Raw genomic sequence first — 13953 nt, forward strand, 5'->3', positions numbered from 1 at the left:
AGGGAAACAGTTAGACATTTCTGCCACCTGTCTATTATTTTCTTGGCCTGGAATGGCCTTCACTCACTATGATCACTTCCCTGACCTTCTCTTCCTGCCCCTTTGTGACTGAGGTAAAAATAAATTTTTTTGGTTCTCTACCCCTAGCATTTTAAATCCTCTCTGTTATAATTATGTGAGTACAACTTAGATGTGTGCTGAAGAAGCAATCAGCAATAAACTACTGAAATCACTCCTGAAATATAACAATTTTATGGTGCCTATAAAACCTCCTCATTACTGCAGTCTTTACTTGGTCACCCTTCAGAAGAGTATTGATACAGAAGAAAATTGTTTACAGTCCTGATCACACTCTTTTATATACTCCTGAAGTCAAAGCTCTTCTGTACCAGAAAAAGGTCTGTCTTAGATGTTGACTTTACTATTCTTCTTTTTTATTTTTTTAAATTAATTTTAGAGAGAACAAGGAAGAGAGAAAAAGAGAGAGAGAAGGAGAGAGAAACATCCATTTGTTGTTCCACTTATTTATGCATTCACTAAAGGATAAGTGCACAAAATTCGTGCACTGGGGGAGGTCCCTCAGCCCAACCTGCACCCTCTCCAATCTGGGACACCTTGGGGAATGTCCAATTGCTGGTTTAGGCCCAATCTCACAGGGATTGGGCCTAAACCAGCAGTCGGACATCCCTCTCACAATATGGGACTGCTGGCTCCCAACCGCTCGCCTGCCTGCCTGCCTGATTGCCCCTAACCACTTCTGCCTGCCAGCCTGACCACCTCCTAACCACTCCCCAGCCAGCCTGATTGACGCCTAACTGCTCCCCTGCTGGCCTGGTCACCCACAACTGCCCTCCCCTGCTGGTCTGGTCACCCACAGCTGCCCTTCCCTGCTGGTCTGATCACTCACAGCTGCCCTCCCCTGCCAGCCATCTCATGGCAGCCATCTTATGACCACATGGGGGCAGCCATCTTTGTGTGAGGGCATGACAGTCATTTTGCATATTATATCTTTATTCTATGGAATTGTTTGATTCTTGTATGTGCTCTGAGCGGGGGGGGGGGGGGGGGGTACCTATAGAGATGACGCTCTAACCAACCGAGCTGCTACCTGGCCAAGGCTTTACTATTCTTATTAGTTGCTGTTCCTTGAAGCAACTCATGTCCCACTCTACACTGTTCTCTAGGACCTACTCAACTTTAGGGACCAGACATCACTGTAATCATAAGATGCTGTCATCTATATAAAAATAAGATAAATGCATTGACCAAAACTTTGGCAGCTCATTTGTGAAGTTGAGACCTGAGGTCCTTTGATTAAGAATCACTGAAGTAGGCCTTCATTGAGTATTTACTGAATGAATGACTCACTTATTGAACAAATGAACAAATAAATAAGTGAAAGAGTAAAACTGGTTAATATGTGAACCAAAAGCTAGTCATAGAGCAGGGGTGGGCAAACTTTTTGACTCGAGGGCCACAGTGGGTTCTTAAACTGGACCAGAGGGCCGGAACAAAAGCATGGATGGAGTGTTTGTGTGAACTAATATAAATTCAAAGTAAACATCATTACATAAAAGGGTACGGTCTTTTTTTTCAATAGTTTTATTCATTTCAAACGGGCCGGATCTGGCCCGCGGGCCATAGTTTGCCCACGGCTGTCATAGAGCCTGGTTCTTTCAGTTGTCTTCATCATCACATGGCACATGCAGGTTGCACCTCTGCTCACTAGCTTTCCATCGACCAGAGCAGATGGTCACATTGCATAGAATCCAACCTTGATGTAGGGGTGATACACAGTTCCATGCTTTCTAGAAACCTTGGAAATTAGAAGGAATAAGTCCTATTGGACTGCATGGGTGGAGGGTGGTCTAGGTATCTGCTTTTCTGGCTTACAGGACAGCCCTACTCTGACTCTCCCCCAACCCTTTTGTACAGTCTTTACCTAAGGTAGAGGGATGGCAGCAGAACACACAGGCCTCCGGAACCTGCCCAGGATGGCTGCCTGTGGTGGAAGCCCTGAGAACCACCATAACTACAGGCTGGCATCTCCACCCAAAACAGGTTTTCTTTGGCCTGGAAGTTTAGGAGAGCAGGGTAAATAAGGAAAATAATCTGGTACCAATGATTTATATTTAAAGACAAAACAGCCAACCAGCTACATTCTGGGACCAATAAATATTCAGCTGTGTCTACATTAATGTCCAAAATACTCTATAAAGATCGCTTCCAGTGATCTTATTGGTTAACGATGTTGCTCAGGCTCTACAAATCATCACAGCTTCGATCATGTTTAGATTCCTAGACTTCTCAAACATTGTAACATGGGCTTATGTTTTTATAAATACTAGTAGTGTAGTGAAAAATTCACTTTCACTCTATCCCCTGCATTTCCTGAATTCTTCCTGTCACGAAGCCTGTTTCATCTTAAACAAAGCAGGGTCCCAAGCCTGCCAAGCTTCTACACCTCTAATCTAGAGAAACTTCAAGCTACTTGGCACAGTTCTATTATCAAATCAGGCATTCAGTGTGTTGTTTTTTTCCTGAGAATAACAGGAAACATCCTAAAACATGAGTTTAAATGTTTTAAGATCACCCTAAAACACTAATCACAACCTTTGCATAACTCTAAAAGTATCCATTGAATTATAATAATTTATGTCTCGCTTTTAACTGGGGGCGAAAACACCTTTGTTAAATGCAACTAGGGAGATTTTGACAGAAATAGAAACACTAAAATGTAGTCAAATGAGAGAAAAGTTTGTTGAGAGGAAGGCACAATACTCTTATAATGAGATTTTCAAACAGATGAAATACTAAGCACTTTTACAGAGCACTTTAGCTGATGTTTGACTTAGGGCCGAAATAGGATTCAAACACACCTGAATTTAACCATTGAGTGGCAGGCAGGTTTGGAGCTAACAGTTTACATAGGAAGAGTTGTTTGTGGCTGCAGAAGTAACCAGGGGTTGAACACAGGTGCCTGGGGTGCGGACTAGGAATGGGGGCCAGCATGAACATCAGCGCCCTGGACATCTGGTAAGACATGAGGAACTCAGATCACACCTGCTATTTAGTGAAATGGACATGCTACCAAAAGAAAGCAAAGTGGATATATAAAACGTTCTGGACGGGGAGCTGCAAATATGAGCTCTAACCTATCATTCTTCTCATATGTTGTGTCATTGGTTTGGGCTAGATGATTTCTATGGACCTTCTAGTTATAAGTCCCTCTGAATCTAAGGAGCACTATAACCGAAAAGGAAATTAACCTGGTGTAGTATAATATCAAGATCAGCAGGTGAATCGGGGACAGAACGGCACGGAAGAGAAGCGGCAGTATGCCCCCTTTTATCACATGGGCACAATCCATTTCCTTGGACACAGACAGGGCAGCAGTAACAGAGGAGTCCTGAGTTTCTATCATGTCTGCAGATCCCAACAAATTTTTGTTTCCATGGGAATGAGGAAATTACTTCCTAACAGATTGATGGTTTTTAAATCCCATCTATTTAGAAAATTGCTTCTGTTGTGCTAAACTCCGCTTTGGTAGCATGAAAATAGAAAGGCAAGTAGCAAGTAGCCAAAAGACAAAAAAAAAAAGTCCCTTTCTATTCTGCCAGCATGTTCTATTCAAAATCTGGGCAATGATGAAAAATAAAATAAAATATTACTGAGAACTTTGAACACCTTTTTTTCATACTCCATATAAGTTTACAAACCTATTATAATCGGGTACCAAATTCTTCTTAACATGTTATTCCAATCTCTTCTTACTCCCTACATTTTAGTATCCGTTCTTTGTAATTCCCCTATCATGCTCTTGTTCTTCAATTTTTCTCACTCTCCTCATTGCCTGCAAATAAACTATGCAACACAGTGATTAAGGCAATGGTATATAGATCAGGGGTGGGCAACCTTTTTGTGAGTGCGTGCCAAAACCAGCAAAATCTCTGACTCAAAATTCTTCTGTGTGCCAACCCTAATTTTTTGAGAACATGTTACACCTACTTGATAACTCTTAAGGTGTACGTATGTGAAGAACCTTGAAGAAATAATAAAATTCATTCAAGCGACAAAAACACAGTACATGACGATGAAAAATACATTTATTTTTTAATGTAAACATGTACACTGATAGTCCGACAGAAAACTTTATGACTCCGTTTGATAGTATCAGTGGGACTTTTGCTGCTGCATCACTGATGACAGAGATTTTACATCAGGTTTATATTTCGTGGCCTTCAGAGATATGCACGAGCTACTACTTTCAACCGTCAGGCTACTCCTATTATGAGACTTAACAAAATTCATCACTGAGAACAAAGATTCACAAGCGTATGTGGATGAAACCAAAACACTGGTCGGATCTAGGAAGGCAGGGAGCGTTAAGGCAGAGGCATAGAAATTGCTCTTCCCCTCTCTCATCAATCCATGTCTATGGTCTTTAAGATAACTTGTTATGTAAAATTATTTATTTATCTAAGATGCACCTACACAGAATTTATCTGAAAAGTAAAAAAGTCGATATTAAGAAAAAAATTGTAAATGGAAGATTATAAGAGAGGGTTTCGTGTGCCAGCAAAAGTTACTGGTGTGCCATGTTTGACACGCGTGCCAGGGGTTGCCCACCCCTGGTATAGATAAAATTAGGAAAAATATCCTCCAAAATATCTCAGCCATACAAAATCCTTATCTGCAGTTCTCTCTTGCTAATATGAAGTAGGTGGAGAAGGAACATGTGGTGAAAAGAAAGTAAACATACTAGCTTCATCTTCTGCTAAGCTCTTATGTGTGTCCCTTATTCTGAGATTCAGTTCTTTCAAGAAAACTACTACTGAGCCCCGGCCAGGTAGCTCAGTTGGTTAGAACATCGTTTTGATATGCCAAGGTTGCAGATTCAATCCCTGGTCAGGGCACATACAAGAAGCAACCAATGAATGCACAACTAAATGAAACAACAAAACAATCTCTCTCTCTCTCTCTCTCTCTCTCTCTCTCTCTCTCTCTCTCTCTGTCTCTCTAATCAGTAAATAAATTTTTTAAAAGGGAGAAATGAAGATAACTACTGAAATGCTAGAGGGAATTCTTCAGACTGAACAGAAAGCAAAATACACAACAGTGAAATTCCTTAGCAATAATTAATGGGTGGAAAATCAGACAAAATGCCTAAGTTTTCCTAGGGGTCATAATACCAAGAAGTGACAGAACTCATTTCAGCCCATCTGTAAAAGAGGACAGGGAATGCCAGGTTTCCCCTGATAGGTGATGCCTGGACAAGTATGTGTGAGCTGGAATTTCAGCCCCACCAGCCCTCAGTGAACACCTTTGTGCAATGAAAATGCACAAACACCCACTGACCTGAGTGGCTAGAGGTGATTAGGAAATACTTCCAGGATCCGGAACTATGCACTGGAAATTTTTATAAATATGGACTGTCCTCACAGCCACAGAAAAGAAAATAACTCCTGCAATAATTTTTCAGAAAGAGCTTCCAAGGGTCTCAAGCCTGATATATTTTTTAAAGTTTTACATTCAGCTGCTTCTTTAAAAACAATTTCATTTTATTTCCTTATTGGTTTTAGAAAAAGAGAGAGAAACATCAGTCTGTTGTTCCACTTCGTCATGCACTCATTGGCTCCTTCTGGTATGTGCCCCAACCAGGGATCGACCCACAACCTTGGCACAGCAGGCCAACGCTCCAACCAACTGCGCTGCCCAGCCAGGCTCAGATCCAACTTGATTAAACTTTGTTTTGTTTTTCTATTTCAAATAATCATATAGGAATGTGTATAGTACTTTTTTAATTTCATCTTTTTGGGACAAATTGTGGAGTCAGGTATTCTATTAAAAAAGAAAATACAAAAGTTTGTATTTGTTAATTAGCCTTGAATATTAAATAACCCAAAGAATATTGTACTAAAGATTGATCTTTAAAGGAGTCTTTCTCCCCCTTTCCCAGTGAACCCACTCATGGATACATGCACACAGAGTCCATCTGTGCTGGTACAAATGTTAATTTAAAATTTGCTGGCATGATTATCTTTTAATAAGTCATCAATTGCCAAACTGGGAGTTAACAGCTCTTGCCATTTCAAATTATCAGTAGTTTTTTTTTTTTTGAGGGTGTAGAAATTTTAATTTTTAAACTAAGGGAAAATGATATTGTTTGTATCTTAAAGAAAATAAAAATTTAAAATAATTTTCCAATTGTTCCCTCAAAACTCACATTTGTTAATTATAAAATTATTCATGTGTAGTACATTAGAGTTGTGTTTTGAAAACTTACAACAATCATAAGAAAAAAACACTTTAAAATTTACAATACTCTCACCTAGAAATAACTAACACTAACATTCTTGTTTTTCTGCTGTTCTATCTTCTTTGTATGAATAGGCACTCCTAGATAGTAACATAAAAAGCTACTTTTAATAACTTTTAGATTATATTGAATTAAATATAATTTTTGAATCTTTCATCTACCCTATTATTAAAGCTCTTTCAAACACACTATTTTAGATGTCTGCCATAATTAGTTATCATCGCTGTGGTAGCCAGCCTCTAAGATAGCTCCAAGTGATTACTGCCTCCTGGTACTCGTGACCCTGTGCAGTATCCTGCCACAGCGAAGAGAGCTGACCTGTGCAACCCGTATAACTATACTTCAGAAACAATAGAATGTGACTTCCAAGGCTGTGTCATAAAGACGTTACAGCTTCTGCCTTGCTCTTTTTTTGGATTACTCGCTATAGAAGAAGCCGACAGACATGTCATTGGGACTCCACATTCATCTCAAGAGGCCCACATGGTGAGGAATTGAGGCCTCCTACCAACAACCAGCACTAATGTGCCAGGTATTTGAGTTTGTCAGCAGGGAAGTAGATCCTCCCACTCAGTCAAGTTCTTGGATGATTGCAACCCTGGGTGACACCTTGAGTGTAACCTCATGCCTCTGGGACAGAACTGGACTAATCTGCTCCTGGGTTCCTGACCAAGGAAAAGTGTCTGGGTTAAATATTTATCATTTTAAACATCTAAATCTTGGAGTAACTTGCACATGGATAAATAATAATAATTTTGGTGCCAGAAGTGGGACACCACCATAACAAAAGACCTAAAATGTGGGGGTGGCTTACAACAGCATGAAGGAAAGACATTGAGAAGGGAAAGCATAAAGTACATTGAAGAAATGGTTAGCAGAAGCCAGATGACCTTCAAGGATGCTATTGATGAGGGCTTGGAGGAAAATTTGCAAAACATTATTGGAAACTAGAAGATGAGGGATTCTTTTTAAATAGGACAAAAATTTAGCAACTGTCAGATGCAAAAAGAAAAAGGAAATATATCTAATTAAGCAATTTAGCTAAGGCAATTTCCAGGCAGAATACTGAAAGTGTGCTAGTTTCCCTCTGGCTGCTTATAGCAACATGTGAGAGAAAAGATAAGCTGAAGAAAGAACTATTAAACAAAAAGGAGTCAAGACTTTCTGCTTTTGAAATTTTCCAGATGACAGAAAATGCTAAAATTGTAAAATGGCTTTCAGGCAAAAAAAAAAAAAAAAAAAAAAATTAAAAAAAAAATGCAGAGCTCTTCCAAGAAAATATGGCCTAAGGATGAAGCTGAGGCTGTGACTGTAAAACCCTATTTTAATAGCTTTTTTAAATCTAAGGGAGTACTCCTCTTGGGTTCAGACCTGGTTAGCGGCAACATGACTAAACGCAGAAGGAAGGTAAATACAGGACTTTCATGGCGCCTCCCTCAGGAAAATGGTGAGGAAAATTGAAATCAGCTAGCACAGCAAGTAGACTTGCTCCTTCTGTGGCAAAACCAAGATGAAGGGACGAGCTGTAGGGTCTGGCACTGTGGTTCCTGCATGAAAACAGTAGCTGGTAGTCTGTGGACTACACCCCAACTTCTGGGGTCACAGTAAGTCTGCCATCAGAAGACTGAAGGAACTGAAAGACCAGTTGACACTTCACAGTTTGAAACACTGCTAGCCTATAACAGATGGGTTGATTTATGTAACAACAACAAAAAAATCTAAGGGAGTCCTTACTTCAGAGAACTCTAGGGCTTCTGAGCAGCTAAGGGTATCATCCCTCAGCAATTTCAACAAAAGCACCAGGTAGAAAATGGCTTATCTTGAAGAGATGTAATGGTGCAGCTTTTGTCTAATGGAATGAATCCCGCTTACAATCCTTGTGTGACCTACAAAATTGCGTGGTGGTTGTTTTGTTGTTGTTGTTTAATTACTATCAGCAGATACACTACCAGGCTGGCCTGAGAGGACTGAAGTCATACAAAATGAAAAGAGACCTTTAGACTCCCAAACTTTGAAATGCAGGGAGCAGGCTGAGACTGTCTCTTAGCTGCCCAACATGGGTTGCCCTTAATGGAACAGGAAGGAAGAATAAAAGGTCGGAAATGAGAACTCTGAGGGCAGAGCCAAGAGCCATGGAAAATCATTCCCAGAAAAGAGTAGCCCTGAATCCCAATTGAGGAACTTGCAACATTTGCCTGGCTGGATTCTAGAATTGCTATGAAGCATGGCCTCTGTGAGACTCCTGTTGTTCCTGTCTTGAATAGGAATAGCTACCGTATTCCTATGCCTATCCCGGCAGAGTATGTCAGATAGCTGGCCTTCTGATTGAGAGGAACTACACTTGAACTATGCTTGGAACTAAATACTAAAGCAGTGGTTCTCAACCTTCCTAATGCCGCGACCCTTTAATACAGTTCCTCATGTTGTAGTGACCCCCAACCATAAAATTATTTTCGTTGCTACTTCATAACTGTAATTTTGCTGCTGTTATGAATCATAATGTAAATATCTGATATGCAGAATGTATTTTCATTGTTACAAATTGAACATAATTAAAGCAAAGTGATTAATCACAAAATCAATATGTAATTATATATGTGTTTTCCGATGGTCTTAGGCGACCCCTGTGCAAGGGTCATTCAACCCCCAAAGGGGTCATGACCCCCAGGTTGAGAACTGCTGTGCTAAAGGAACTGTATAACCAAGGCACTTCATCGGCCCCAGGGCCTGATTTAGATAGTGAGATTTTGTACTTGGAACTGATGTTGTAACAAGTTGAAACTTTGGGGGGACTTGTGAAAGGGTGAGTGTGTTTTGTATATGTGCGGCGCATAAATCAGGGGGGGCCAGAGCACACTGTAGTAACTAGCCCCTCTGATGACTACCAGTAATTCTTGCCTCTGGTACTCACGTCCCTGTTTAGCCCCTTACTACGATGACTAGGACAGAACCGTGCCATGCACAGGGCATTGTGCAAATAACAGTGTGACTTCATAAAAGACATTGCAGTTTCTAGTTTCTCTTGGATCACTCACTAGGGGAGAAGCCAGCTGCCATGCCATGAGAGGACACTCCAGTCTAGTCTTATGGGGAGGTCCAGGTGGTAAGGAATCCAGACCTCCTGCCAACAAGCAGCACTGTCTTCCCAAGCATCTGCTTGAGCTGCCTTGGGAGCAGAACCTCCAGACCCAGGCAAGCCTTCAGATGACTACACCCCAGGCCACCATCCTGACCTGAACCTCATGATGTATCCTGAGGCAGAACCATCCAGTTAAGCTGCTCCTGAGTTCCTGACCACGTAAGTTGTGTGAGAAAATAGTAAGTTTGGGGGTAATTTGTTATATATTACTAGATAAGTAATACAGCCTTATTTTATCATATGGATATTCCAAAATTGATTTAACCATTCTTAAGTGTTAAACATGTGGATTGCTGCTAATTTGTTTTATTTTTTTTTTAATCCTCACCCGACAATACATTTCCGTTGACTTTTTTAGAGCAGGAGGAAGGGAGAGAGAGAGAGAGAGAGAGAAACAACAGTATGAGAGAGAAACATCCATCCTCAGTTGCCTCCTGAATGAGCCCTGCCTGGGGATCGAACTCTCAATCTGGATGTGCCCAGAGGGGATTTGAACCCCCAGTCTTTTTTGGTGTACAGGATGACTCTCCAGTCAACCGAGCCACCCAGCCAAGGCAGATTCTAATTTTTTATTATTACAAATATCACTGTTATGAAGAAACTGATAAATAATAAATTATTTTTTTTTAATATATTTTATTGATTTTTTACAGAGAGGAAGGGAGAGAGAGAGTTAGAAACATCGATGAGAGAGAAACATCGACCAGACACCTCCTGCACATCTCCTACTGGGGATGTGCCCGCAACCCAGGCACATGCCCCTGACCGGAATCGAACCTGGGACCCCTCAGTCCGCAGGCCGACGCTCTATCCACTGAGCCAAACCAGCCTCGGCAATAATAAATTATTATTTATTAATCTGTAGTATGTCTCTAAATTCTTAGAAGTGAAATTACTAGTTGTGAACAATGTATGTTTCTAGCTGCATTATAGTACAAGAATATGCACTTTACTGCAGGCTCAGCCATGCTTTTTAAAATCACAAAACAGGAATACCTACTATCACTATTCTTATTTAACACTGTACTGGAATAAACACTGGAAAATGAAATTAAAAGTATAAAAAGTGTGAACAAAAAGGAACCACATGCTAATCTGACTAACTCAGGGAAGGCCTGTGTGGCAGACTTGCAAACTCAGAGACTTAAGTAACCACAAAGAATGGTCTGAGATTAAAACTTTTTAAACTAAAAAGCAATTTATGGTAGGTAGTCATCTCCTATGCTGGTATCTTCCCTGACAAAGGTCAATCTTTACCTTAACTGAGCCTGTCTATTGTCTTTTTGTATTTAAGATAACATATCATTGGAATGTCAAAGTAATTTTCCTTTTCCCACCCTTTTCCCCCTCCCACCCTATCAAAGCACAGGCACTGCCCTTCGGAGACAATGAATTCCCTCACTGTTATTGAGTTCATTGTTGACTGTTAGCTATCCTGCACCCACCTAAGTAAAAGAAATGTGTGTCGCCCTAGCTGGTTTGGATCAGTGCATAGAACGTCGGCCTGTGGACTGAAGGGTCCTGGGTTCGATTCCAGCCAGGGGCACATGCCCGGGTTATGGGCTCAATCCCCAGTGGGGGGTGTACATGAGTCAGCCAATCAATGATTCTCTCTCATTGATGTTTCTATCTCTCATTCTCCCTTCCTCTCTGAAATCAATAAAGAAATACATTTTTTTTTAAAAAGTTGTGTGTCTATCATTATACTTTTTATCCAATCCCAGAGGGTTCCCCACTTTGCTTTCTCCTGCCTCCCTAATCTATCACCAATGGATTTCATCTACTCATTTATGCCACCCTTTTTTATTTTATTCTTTTTATTTTTTAAATACATTTTTATTGATTTCAGACAGGAAGGGAAAGGGAGAAAGAGATAGAAACATCCTATCTAATAAAAGAGAAACATGGTAATTGGCGTACGACCACTACCCTTCCCATTGGCTAATCAGGGCAATATGCAAATTAACTGCCAGCCAAGATGGCGGCCGGCAGCCAGGCAACTTGAAACTAACGTGAGGCTTGCTTGCTTCAGTGACGGAGGACTCCAACGTTCCCCGCCTGCCACTGCAGGCCTCTGAGCTGCAACTCTAAGCAACTATATAACAAATATAGAAGCTAAACAAAACCCCAGAAACCTGCTTTAGTCCGCAGAGCTTCAGCCAGCAGGATCGCAACATTGTAAACAAAGGCCAGAAACCTACTTTCAGCAGCGGAGGCCTAAGAGCTGGAGCCAAGCCTCAAAGCTAAAGCTGGCCCAGAATAAAAAAGAGAAAAAAAAGAAAAAAAGGAGCAGTTGAGAGCTTCAGTCACCCCCAGCCTGAAAACAGCCCTCAGTCCCTCACCCAGACTGGCCAGGCACCCCAGTGGGGACCCCCACCCTGAAGGGGGTGTGACCAGCTGCAAACAGCCATCATCCCCTAACCCAGGCTGGCCAGGCACCCCAGTGGGGACCCCCACCCTGAAGGATGTGTGACCAGCTGAAAACAGCCATCATCCCCTCACCCAGGCTGGACAAGCACCCCAGTAGGGACCCCCACCCTGATCCAGGACACCCTTCAGGGCAAACAAGCTGGCACCCATCCATGCACCAGGCCTCTATCCTATATAGTAAAAGGGTAATATGCCTCCCAGCACCGGGATCAGCGAAGCCGCGAGGCCTCCCGGCACTGGGATCAGCATGACAGGGGGCAGCACCCAAACCCCCTGATCGCCCTGCGGCTCTGTGTGTGACAGGATGCGGTGCCCCAACCCCCCCCCCCCATGGGCTCTGCACTGTGTGTGATGGGGTAGAGCCATAACCTCCCCATCAGCCCTGCCCTGAGTGTGAGAGTGGCGGCGCCCCAACCCCCTGATCGGCCCTGCTCTGTGTGTGACGGGGTAGATCCATAACCTCCCCATCGGCCCTGCCCTGAGTGTGAGAGTGGCGGCGCCCCAACCCCCTGATCAGCCCTGCTCTGTGGGTGATAGAGGGCGGCACCCCAACCCCCTTATGGGCCCTGCTTTGTGCGTGACAGGGTACAGAGCCCCAACCCCCCTGATTGGCCCTGCTCTGTGCATGACAGGGGATGGCGCCGCAACCTCCCCATCGACCCTGCCTTGAGTGTGACAGGGAATGGTGCCCCAACCCCCCAATCGGCCCTACCCTGAGCGTGACTGAGGGTGGCATCGCAACCTCCCAATCGCCCTACTCTGTGCATGACAGGGGGCGGTGCCCCAACTCCCCAATCGGCCCTGCTCTGAGCCCGACCAGGGGCTGCACCTAGGGATTGGGCCTGCCCTCTGCCACCCAGGAGCAGGCCTAAGCCAGCAGGTCGTTATCTCCCAAGGGGTCCCAGACTGCGAGAGGGCACAGGCCAGGCTGAGGGACTCCCCTCCCCGCTGAGTGCACAAATTTTTGTGCACCGGGCCTCTAGTCAATAATAAGAGAGAATCACTAATGGGCTGCCTTCTGCATGCCCCCTACTGGGGATCTAGCCTGCAACCAGGCATGTGCCCTTGACTGGAATCAAACCCTGGACCCTTCAGTCCGCAGGCTGATGCTCTATCCATTGAGCCAAACCAGCTAGTGCTCTCCCTTTTTTATTGTAATGTATATAACAAGGTGCAAAACTGGCATTCTCCAGAGCATTATCTCAATCCATTGAAATTCTACTTCCTGACATTTGTCAACAGTTTGACTCAAATAAGCTCACAAGAATTCTTTATAGGTTTGAATGTTTCTTACATTAACAAAAGTTAGAGAGGAAAAATCTAAATCTCCACCATTTTCATTTTATATAATGAATATCTGGGGGGAGGGGACAAGAAAAACTATCAAAATCCTATATAATAAAAGAGAAACATGCAAATTAACCATCCCTCTGCTACACTCAAGCCATGCCCACCAACCACACCCACCAGCCGATCAGAAGCGAGTATGCAAATTAACCCAACTAAGATGGGGGGAGGTGGGCATGGAGCTGGAGCAAGCAGGAGGCTTGGGTTGCCCCCGGAGATGGAGGAAGCCAAGTTTCCCACCTGCCCTGGCCGGCCCTGGGCTCCACTCAAGGCTACAGAGTTTCAATTATAGAAGATAAATAAATCCCAGATACCTGCTTTCAGCCTACCCTCATCTCCGCTCAAGGAGGCGCTGAAAAAAAAAAAAAAAAAAAAAAATAGGAGAGGCTAGGAGCTTGGGTCGCCAGGGGGCGTGGCCAGCCTGAAAACGACCATCAGTCCCTCACCCAGGCTGGCCAGGCACCCCAGAGGGAACCCCCCCACTCTGAAGGGGCTGTGGGAAGCCTGAAAATGGCCCTCAGTCCCTCACCCAGGCTGGCTAGGCACCCCAGCAGGGACCCCCACCCTGAAAGGGGTGTGGCCAGCCTGAAAACAGCCCTCAGCCTCTCACCCAGGCTGGCCAGGCACCCCAGCGGAAACCCCACCCTGATCCAGGACACCCTTCAGGGCAAACCAGCCGGGCCCCACCCGTACACCAAGCCTCTATCCTATATAATAA

The sequence above is a fragment of the Myotis myotis genome, unplaced genomic scaffold, assembly GCF_014108235.1.
Source record: "Myotis myotis isolate mMyoMyo1 unplaced genomic scaffold, mMyoMyo1.p scaffold_m19_p_1, whole genome shotgun sequence".
Lineage (NCBI taxonomy): Eukaryota > Metazoa > Chordata > Mammalia > Chiroptera > Vespertilionidae > Myotis > Myotis myotis.